Raw genomic sequence first — 10,725 nt, forward strand, 5'->3', positions numbered from 1 at the left:
TAAATGGCAACTATGTATTGACGATATTGCCAATACACAGCACGATAGGAACAGGCAGAAGCACAAGGGATATTTTGTCGAACGTTTCTTCCAGGCCAAGGAATCGCACGAGCATCCACGGAAGACAGTATTGAAAGATGTTTCCCTATGGAGGAGTGAGAAAGAGTTATAGTAGAACGTGCAAGATTTCCCATTGGATAACAGAGGTTTAGCAAAAGTCGCCGCAGCGTTTATTTCCTGCTACCATCAACTTCTTGAGCTCCTTGACATTATCAGAAGCTGTATCGGCTTTACCATAACGCAAATAAATAAATGACACGAACTCATACTCCGAGTGTTCGCGTTGAAAGATATTTAACGAAGCGTCGACCAAGCCATTTTATAATAATCTTAATTATGTTATATTTTACTAAATTCTAAATTTATGTTCAGTAATTGTTGGTTGTGGAAAAAAGTGTATAGTAAAATTCCTGTGACCGTTTTATCGAAAATACCAGTGTCAAGACGATAAAATATTGCGACTAAAGCATACTTGCGAAAAATTGGTGCACGGTAGAAAATACATGACATATTCATCCAACTCATTTATAAATCCGGAATCGTATAAATGTTTAATACAAAATAGAACATGATATACTACAAGGGAAACAAAAATCAAAATCATGATACCATGTTTGTAAAGCGATAGAAATTCTACTCTTAATAGTATACAATTTTGAATAATTTTAAATTTTGTTTAATATAGTGGAAAGTATCAGGTATAATTAAAATTATGAATGTATGTAGTAAAAATTATGAATATATTTACACGTCATGATAAATTATTATCTTTCGGTACTTTCTCTTCTTCCTATTATGATCACAGTAAAATTACAATTCCTATAGTTTCATAAACATCTTGCACATCTTCATCGTACATCTTATGCATTTTACATGCATAAATACACACGTATATCTTCCTCTTCAATGGTAAAAGAGAAAAGAAAGCCGATAAATGCTATTTCTCACGTTAAAAACTTATATGTCAGCGGAGTTACACTTTATTTCCTCTTGCCTCGACATAAAAAGACAAAACACGTATTAAAAACTAGTACACAATGCAGTTCACTTTCTACCAGCTTTGCCAGGTGATTTCATGCGCGAGATCATGTAGTACCGTGTAACGTATTACATTCCGTCCTTTTGTAACACAGAAAATATTACGAAGTAGAAAACGTTCATATAACATTACTGGAAACAACTGTCTGCAATTTTTCTCCGCATCAGACTTTCATATTTCACGAAACAATTTCGTCGCGTGCAAATGGCACGGTGTTTCGCATTCTTATCCCGCCGCTTCTGCTTGGCGGCGGATATCGATCACGGAAATCGCGTGATTCGCTTACCCAACGACAACGTATCGCGAAAATATGATTCGCGTCCTGGCGCTATGATAAGTTGATATTGGTGGTGTTTTAGTCGGTCGTTCCACTACGATCTATGACATTAAAAAAGGAAGGGGTTACGGGGTCGTAAATCATATTTCGAAGATACGTGTTGTGAATGCATAATAACGGGGGAATGGATCTTTTTGATAAAAACACTCGCTACATGGAACTTTTATAAAGCATGTTGGGGTCTTATCGCTTCGATGTTCGTGTTTTTTATTTTCCAGCTTTATACGTTGCAATTATACGATGCCTGCGCTTTCAGTAATATGTTTTATTACTGCATTACTAAACTCAACATAGTTTTACGAGCATGCAGGAATGGAAAAAAGCATTTCTCACCTCGACACACTTTCCTCGACACTGTACGCGTTCCATGTACACGTAGTATTTCTCTCTACTGCTTTTTGTTTCATTCCATTAATGGAATATATTAAAATATTCCTAAGCTTATTCCCTTGCAATTCCAATCGAGGACGCTACACCCAACGAGGCGTAAACGGAAGAAGTGGCTCGTAGCTGCACCCCCTCGATAATTAGCGTCTCGTTTTCTTATTAATTAACCACGAGTTAGCACACGATACACCCCAACCACCCTTTCATTTCTATCGAAGTATCGACCGAGATACGCGTTCACATTTTCTACAGCAGGACAATTATTAGATTCACAGAATCTGGTTTTCTCTACGAGCGAACGATGTTCGAGGAAAGCCAGTCGCGATCATTCGGATGAAACTGCTGCAACCGAGATAGGATTCTACGATTCGAAATTTTCGTCGTTCGATTCCTATCGAGTGGAAATAAAAACTTCGATATGGTCGATTTCACGAAATAAATATGTACGTCTCGATTCATGAGAAGTATTTCTCGTGATAGACAATCCCTAAACATTTCCACTGGAATCAACGGCAGGCGACGGGGTAAATTTTCCGAATCATTTTATGTATCATTTTATTTAGACGTTATCGCTCGATTGTATCATAATATATCGCAACATTATGCGGAAACGTTGAAAGTGGTGAATATTAACTCGCAATGCAGCGATGTCGAGAGTTTTGTGCGATTATCGGGAAATCTCGCTTAATTGCCATTTCTATTGGATATCGTGATTTATGAGATATTTATATTTACGTGTTTTGTAGCGGAGTATTAGTTGATACCTCCTTGATTTTAGATAAAAGACGAAAAATTCCAGTAAATGCCAATAATATACGATATCGATTGACAGGCAATGTTTGCCATTCGTTAATAACTTTCCTCGTATGCGAATATCTTATAAATTCACGTAAAAGTTTCAAAGATAACGGAACGAATTAATTTTCTATTTACGAAGAGATACCGTCGTAAGAGTCATGAATTCTTTCGTTGATCCTGGGAACTCGGTTTTCGATCGAGCGGAAATAAAACGTTCGACTGCGGTGAAACGAGCCTGCCAAACAACAGCGTTAAACCGATGTCGATCGATCCACTTACATCGAACTTCAATCGAGTTGCGAGTCTAATCGTCTCAGGCAAAGCAGTAGTTCGGGAAACGTAATGGGAACGCTCGGCTGGCCAGAAAGGATCGAAAAAGCCGCGAAAGTCGACATTAATCTTCACCGTCGAACGAGATCATAGAAGAGGAAAATTGATGGTCGTCGTGGGATAGCCTAACATGATCACGTTCCACCGATGGAGTGACGTCGTTTCATTATAAAAATTGACAAGGGACTAGTCGGAATGTAGCCTCCTCCTTATATAAAATCAATATTTATAGGCACCTCGTTTAAGCTTTCCAAGATCAAACAATTCACTTCATTAGATTTTATATAAATGATTATTGCTACTGAATCTCTCGGAAACTAAAGCGATCAACTCTATTTTTTGTGAATTTCTCAATTTCATTACACAAGCGCGCGATTAAACTTCAATTTCCAAGAAACCAATAACTTACTTCCATAAGTTCATCCAGCGCAACACGATCCTAAGGTAAATTTAAAATCGTGTTCGTAATATCATCACTCTTCTTTACATTTCCTGTGACCTTTGAACGCCACAATTATCTTTACCACATGCTAAAAATAATGAAAATCCTATAGTACTAAAGGGCAGAGTTAAACGTAAGTCTGTAAGCAGCTTATTCGTACTATTATCAATATTGATCCGTTGAGAAGTAGAATCTATAGCGGCAACTATCTATAACTCTTTATTAAAAAGTGAAATAAAATGAAATATCAGGTATTCTACTGTAATAATAAAACACAATCTCATATTAGTATTTTGAATTTTCTAAAATAAAATCTACATTTTATATCCTTCTTATATATTTTTTTAATACGTTCGTTATTGAATTTTAGTTATTTCCACGTAAAAATATTTTTACGTTCTTATTCGATTTCTGTATTGAAGAAAAATATATTTCAATTTCCGTCAAAACAATGTTCTCCCAACCTAACCTCACTGCCTGATCAGACTATCCTTTGGAAGGTAGACTATGATACATTGGTATGCATCACATCCAATGACGTCGGTCATTTCTGCGTTATTATCCCGAACGTTCCGGCCCGCGTGTAGGCCAGGTCTCTATGCTAGCGTTCAAACGAAACGAAAGCGTACAGAGACGGACAACGGAACGGGCACGTCCACGGAATCATCGATATTCGATGCGTGATGGTATTTTTAATTAACTTCGGAACGCTATTCATCATCGCCTCGGAAGAGGGCGGGAGGATCCAAATTACGAGGACGTCCTTGACTAATTAATTTTCAAGGGGGAGGGTGCAAAGGAGGCGGATAATTTTGTTTCGTACTTGAAACGAATCGATTCATAAAAGCACGCTGCGACACGGCTTTTCAATTTCAAGTTTTCCGTCAGATTCACGATGTAAAGCAGTCGTCCCCATTTGTTATCATCCACTCTCGACCATCCTTCCAACTTCCCGACTGTAATGTCCACTTAACGAGTACCTTGCTTTTATTGATTATCTTGTTACCAAGACGCTTCAGGTGTTTGCGTGGAAATACGCGACGACGTAGTTGTGCGAGTCGAATGATTTGGATTTGATTGGAAAAATGGTGTGTGTAGGCGTGAAGGGTGTTGAAAATAAGTTGGAGAATTCGTTTACAGAGTTTGATGAGGTGTACGAACGAAATGCAATCAGTGTAGATTCTTGAATCAACTTCTTAGGAGTAAAAAGTATTTTCAAGGCAAATATTGAACTGTAATTGAAATGTAGGAAAATATATGGTGAATATAATATAATAAATCCATCGAATTATTATCTAAAATACACCATAAGTCATCTTGATATAGAAAAAAGCAGTTTATTTTACAAATTATCTTTAGTTCAATGGATTATTATAACATATGATATGGAGTTATGTATGTATAGTAAAAATCAAGCAATTTTTTCTGATATTTAAAATACAAAAAGGTAGATAATATTATGGTAGTAAAGAAGCTTTTAGAAGAGACAAGGAAAAGTAGAAAATACAATGAAGAATCATGTTTTATCGTCTGACGTAACGTATTGGAAATCTTACTCACATTTGACCAGCAGTAAAATCTGCTTGTTTCCGACGAATGTTTCCACACTTTCATCTTTCGTCATTATTTTCTAAAATTTATATATTTATATAACTTGTTTTCAATGTTCACCATTTATGTTCTTCCTTTGTTTCGTCACGGTTTCCAGTACAGTTATCAAAATAATGCAATTAACTTTAAAACAAAAATTTCTATGAAAAACGAAGCAGATTCTATCTAAAAAGTACAGAAAACATAAATTTCGATTTAAGAGAAACGGAAACCTTTGAAAATTGTGCAGGCGTATAGTCTGACTAGGATCAGCCCTATTCTACTGAAACCCATAAACCTTCATACAGGATATAATAAAACTCGTTTCCTCCAAATTCCGTGCCTGGTGCCGTTTATATTTTCCCACACATTCTAGTTACCTCGTGTGAACGTCACTCATAACAGCCTAAAAATATTAAATTTCCATACGGGGGTTCTGAAAGGAGCCGGTGTATCACATATAACCATTGCCCGTAGCAAGTGCGTGCGTGCACTAAGTGGCAGGTAAATTTGCATGGAGCCGGAAGAAACGTTCGATTCTAAAACGTGGAGCGATGCTTTTACGACAGGGACGAAACTCTTTCGTAAATAAATCACCCCGTAACATGACAGAGTGATAGAGCCGCGTGGGGGACCCTTGTAACTGGTTGCAATGGTTCGTCCAATATTTGCACATCGATGCTTTATGAAGTGGATAATGCTGCGAAACTGCTTATCCACTCGTATCGTGTTTGATGCCATATCCATCGTCCGCTAGCTTAAGTCTAACGCGAGATCGCTATTGACCACGTTCGTGGATTTTGCATCTGAATAATTTGTAGTGCAGTCGTAGGAAACTACAATAATTAGTTAAAAATAATTAATGAAGTCAGGACGAGTTAATTGGTAAATCGATTCGATTCGGAGTATTTGTTGGTGAACACGTAAGCGTAAGAAGGCTCAAGAGATTAATATTGAATTAATTATCGTTAATTATTAATTATCACTTGAGTTGGTTTGAGATTTACCAAATTTGAGATTATCGTAAATATAACTTCTACGAGACATTAACATTGTATAGAGCAGTGTAACGAAGAATTTCTATAGTCCGTTTCCAATTGTTATCAGGAATTTCTTTTAACCTGACCTATACAAATTGTTTCAGAAGGTTGGTGTGAAATTGATACAGTAAATTTATGAAAATTCATATATATCACGAACACATCAAAATTGTCAATCGATACCAACTGTTTAATCCAAGATCTACATAAAAATCCAATCAAGATTCCTTCTCATTTATTTTTTATCACGATATTTCATCGTCAAAGATTCACTTCCAGCAATGACGATGCAAGGCCGGGCATCTTTTCCAAGTTTCGGCGAACGTTGCTAACGAGACGTTCGACGATGCTACGACAGATCGAAGATCCGTCCTAGCTGCGTTTTTGCGACGATCAAACCTATCTTCTTTCCACGATATCGTGACATATTACAGTCTACAAGGGGGATCTTTTTCTACGATCTCAAACACTCGAAATCGGGGGGTAATTCTTCATTGTGCACAAGTAGAGAAGGTAGAAAGCCCTTGGTTGTCGTCGACGTTGATTATCGCCTTCTACCACTGTCCTGAATCACTCGGAGCCATTTAATCCCTGACGGTCGATGCCCATGCATTTCGTTTGACAGCCGATACGATTGCTTCTGCTCACGGTGACACATATAGCTCGTAAACTTTTACCGATCGTAAATGTTCCAACAATTATATAACGACCATTATTTTCATGCATTTACGAGCAAACGCTGGCACCGATAGGACTACATCTTAGCTCATAACCCATCCGGTCGCGAGCATCGTAAATCTTGACGGTTGCATCGATTCCGAGTATGCCTCGACCGTTCAACATGCCAATGTGTTTCTATTCGATGGGAAAGATCGCGGCAGACATCATGTTATAGTCCATAGAGACCAGCATTTGGAGTATTGGTGGTTCATAAAGTTTCGTTAGTCAAGACGATTCAGATGTAATCCTTAATATATTCCTCGATCTCCTTATTTCTAGATTCAATAAATTTGAGGAGTATTATTATACTATGGTAAAATAATTATCAACAATGTTACTATAATTAAAATCAATATAGCATTATTTTTCAGTTTTCAAGAATCTTCTTCTTTATCATTATTTATCATTTTTGTTTCTCCAAGTTAAGGTTCTGATATCTGATTTTTCAGATAGAGAGGATTTTATAGAATATTCGAATAAATAATAGTTGCATACTCTAAATGCATACACGATAGAAATGTTTCGCAAATATCGGGAACATCACTTTATATCAAGGGTTGTAAATGTGTTAACTTTCTTTATCGGGTCAAGAAATATTTCCCTTATCTCATGTTACCCCTTGGGAGTAACACAACTCTGCACGATAAACGTTGAGCTCGTATGAAGCGCAGAAGGTAGGACACAATTTTCTCCATTTCCCACCTTAACTTCTCAAAACTCAGCCTCTCCACGATAATTCACGATGTATCCTCAAAGAGCAATTAAAAAAACATCTCCAATCATCATTACAACTGTACAATAACGACATCAATTTTTCCTAAAATTCGAATTTATTATGTCTTTTCGCTGAAAAATGATTACTATCTCTGAATCGTGTGGATGATTTTCACGTGCTAGAGTAGGAGCAACAATTGAAAAAAGCTTTAATTTGGAAATCACACGGAGTCGAAGCTGCACCATGTCCTTTTGGCCTTTCACAATGGGGACGAGGTCTTCGCGATTCCCTCGGTTGCCCTATATACTGATATTGCGAGTTCCATATAGCGTGTTCATCTTTGAAGTCGCGCGACAGCTGCGAGAGTAAACATTTGGCAGTTTTGGCGTAAAAGTGTGTCGATGTTGCGTCGATATCAGGCCAATTGCTCGAAAACAATGGTCGAAGGAAAAACGATGGAAAATTTAGCGGCAAGATTATAAAAAGAATCGACGCGTAACACCGTCGGCAACTAAACTCGAGGTCAGCGTTTTTACTCGAGGAACGTTGAAAATGGTTATTGGACGCTTCTCCTCCATCGAACACGCCGAGAAGTTTCAGAAGACTATGGAAAAGAGGTCAACGTTAAACAGTCGACGCCCGATTCGGGCCATCAAGTTCTTGGCCAACTTTGACTAGATCTCCACAGGATCTTAAATATTTATGGGCTGCCGCGTATCCTCAGTCGCGCTGAAATTTTCAAGTTCTCCTTCGTCTCCGAGAAAAGGAATTCGTACGAAGCGCCCCGTTAAACTTTCATTTGCCCTAATGATCTTTCTGCAATTGATTCCCAACGCCGGAAGTATGCTCTTTGTCGTCTTTCAGCTCAAAATTGCTCGTGTTCTCCTAGGGATTACATGCGAGTCGATGGAGAGCGAACAACGCGTAAATTAATTAAAAACGCTTGTTTCATGGAAGCCAAGGGAATTTTGGATGAATGTTCGTATCGCGTGATCCTTTGTCTTGTAGCTTTATGGCTAGTCTGGTTACTTCTAGTTCACGACAACGCGAATTTTGTTCCTGTAACTCTAAGAAGAATCGAGTCATGTGTCTTGATTTGACTGGATAAATTTTCTGGAAGATCGAATGGCGAATTAAATATTGGTATAAAAACAATATGTAAAATGATTTTAGATTACTCGATAGTATTAATTAGATTATGTAGTTATTGCGTACACGTATGTTAGTGCTTAAACTTCAATTAAGCTACTTTTACGATCCTTTGTATGTATAATTGTACGAGTATAATTTGTGGGGGATTCCGCAGATGTTCCAGGCCGTTCTGAATGTACGAGAAAGGGAAATATAATGTATATTGCCTTAATCCCTTGCGACCATTGCAAGATAAACTTGGCGGAAAAATTACATAATTGAGCTGGATATTTATGAATCGTTCCTGGTATCGGTAGACAAGTTACTACAAAAATTTTTCAAAGGAATGTAGGGCAGTTATAATGCGAAACGAAGACTTTGTGATAGATGTAAGTTTAAAAGCAATATTCAATATCACAGAATGTTCAATTTATCAATTGAAATTATTACTTATTGAAAAACTACAAACGATATAAAATACTCTAGAGCATATTTGCAATGAGAGATTTTTCAAAATTAATATACGAACATTTTGTATCCTTTGATCGTATTCTATCTCATGAAATACGTTTCTGAAACGAACTTAAAAATTCTAGAAATTAACTTGATCCTAACCCAATCAGCATCTAATCCAAATCAAGCGAAAGAATCACATTCATCTCGAAGATTAGTGCCCTTTTATATCTCGAGAACACGATCCGCGATAACACCGGTGATTGCCCTAACGAAGCCGTACTGCACCTAGGCGAGGCACCGGTAATTTCCGGTTTCTTCGGTTCAGACGACGATGTAGTCGCACGTCGCGAAAGTAAAATTCATCCGTTTGAGACGTTTCAACGGAAGCTCTGTGCTGGAAGTAACTGAAGCGCTACGAATTCCTGCCTTCGTTTCTAATTACGATTTAAGCCGTGAGCTTATTCCCCGCCGTCGCATCGTCCCAAAGTCGCCGTTTCTCAGCATGGATCGTCCGACCAGAATATTATATCGCACTCCAATTTCCTGCGCCCTACGTTAATACGAACTTAGTCCGTTTGAACCTGTTGCCCTGACTGCTGTCGTCTTTAAATGTCTGCTGTTATTTTTTTTAACGATGGAACGTAGCCTGGTGCTGGTCGTTTAAAGTATTCCTGACGTCAGATGTTTCGTCCGAAATCCCTGAAAACGCCTGATACACTGTTTCCAGGAAGCACGTTAATGGGTTAGCTAAAGGAAGTTTCTGGCGAAGAAGAAGCTTTGTCCAAGAAATTTTAATAGCTCTGAAAATCTTCGAATTTAGCCAAAAATTGAAATCAGTAGGTGGTGACTTTTCTCGTTTAATGCGTACGATTATTCCTCGATCGACTATTCTTTGTGTGAATAGTTGGGAAACAAATTGTAAGTGGAGATGGACCAGGCATATCCTTCATTCGTTTGTTAGTTCGCTCGATTCGGTCGATTCTCACTTGATCGTTTGAGATGATGGCCCCTAGATGACGACTAAGATTGATGGAAATAGATAGTGTTTAGGAAATGACGACGGATGGAAACTTTATATGACTGCAAAAAGTTAGGGGTTCTAGATCTTTTTAGCTCTAAAAACGAAAATTTATTACACATCCTGTTGTCTCTTATTATAAATTATAATATCCATTATAAATTGCAAATATATCCGAATGCATCAATCTTTCTGCTTTTTATAGCAACCTACGTCTTCACGCTACGAAGAAAGCAAATATAAAATAACGAAAGCTACGAAAGAATATTCCTCGTTGTCCATTCTACTTTCTAGAATAGCGTTTCTCCATATCCTTGATACCTTACAGAATTGAGCATGCAATAACTACCGGATGATCTCTTAAATTTCAAAATAGACGAGCAGTATATAGAATCGAACATAAGAAGAAAGTAAAAAATGTGGATGTTTAGTTCCAAGAAGAAACACGAGATTTCTCCGCGTTAGTCTCTGCACGCCTTCCAAGTCTTCTAAGTAATCATCCAACGAATAATAACGTTGATGGCAAACCGACGATAGGGACAAAGCGGATTGGCAGCGGAAGGGTGTAGGAGGCGCGTGGAGAGCGAGCTGAAGACGGGTAACAGGGTTGTATCTAGATGGCGCAGCTGCGAGAGCAGAAAATCGATACTTATCGTCTCCGA

Source organism: Bombus pascuorum, chromosome 1 (assembly GCF_905332965.1).
Source record: "Bombus pascuorum chromosome 1, iyBomPasc1.1, whole genome shotgun sequence".
In the NCBI taxonomy this organism is placed as follows: Eukaryota; Metazoa; Arthropoda; class Insecta; order Hymenoptera; family Apidae; genus Bombus; species Bombus pascuorum.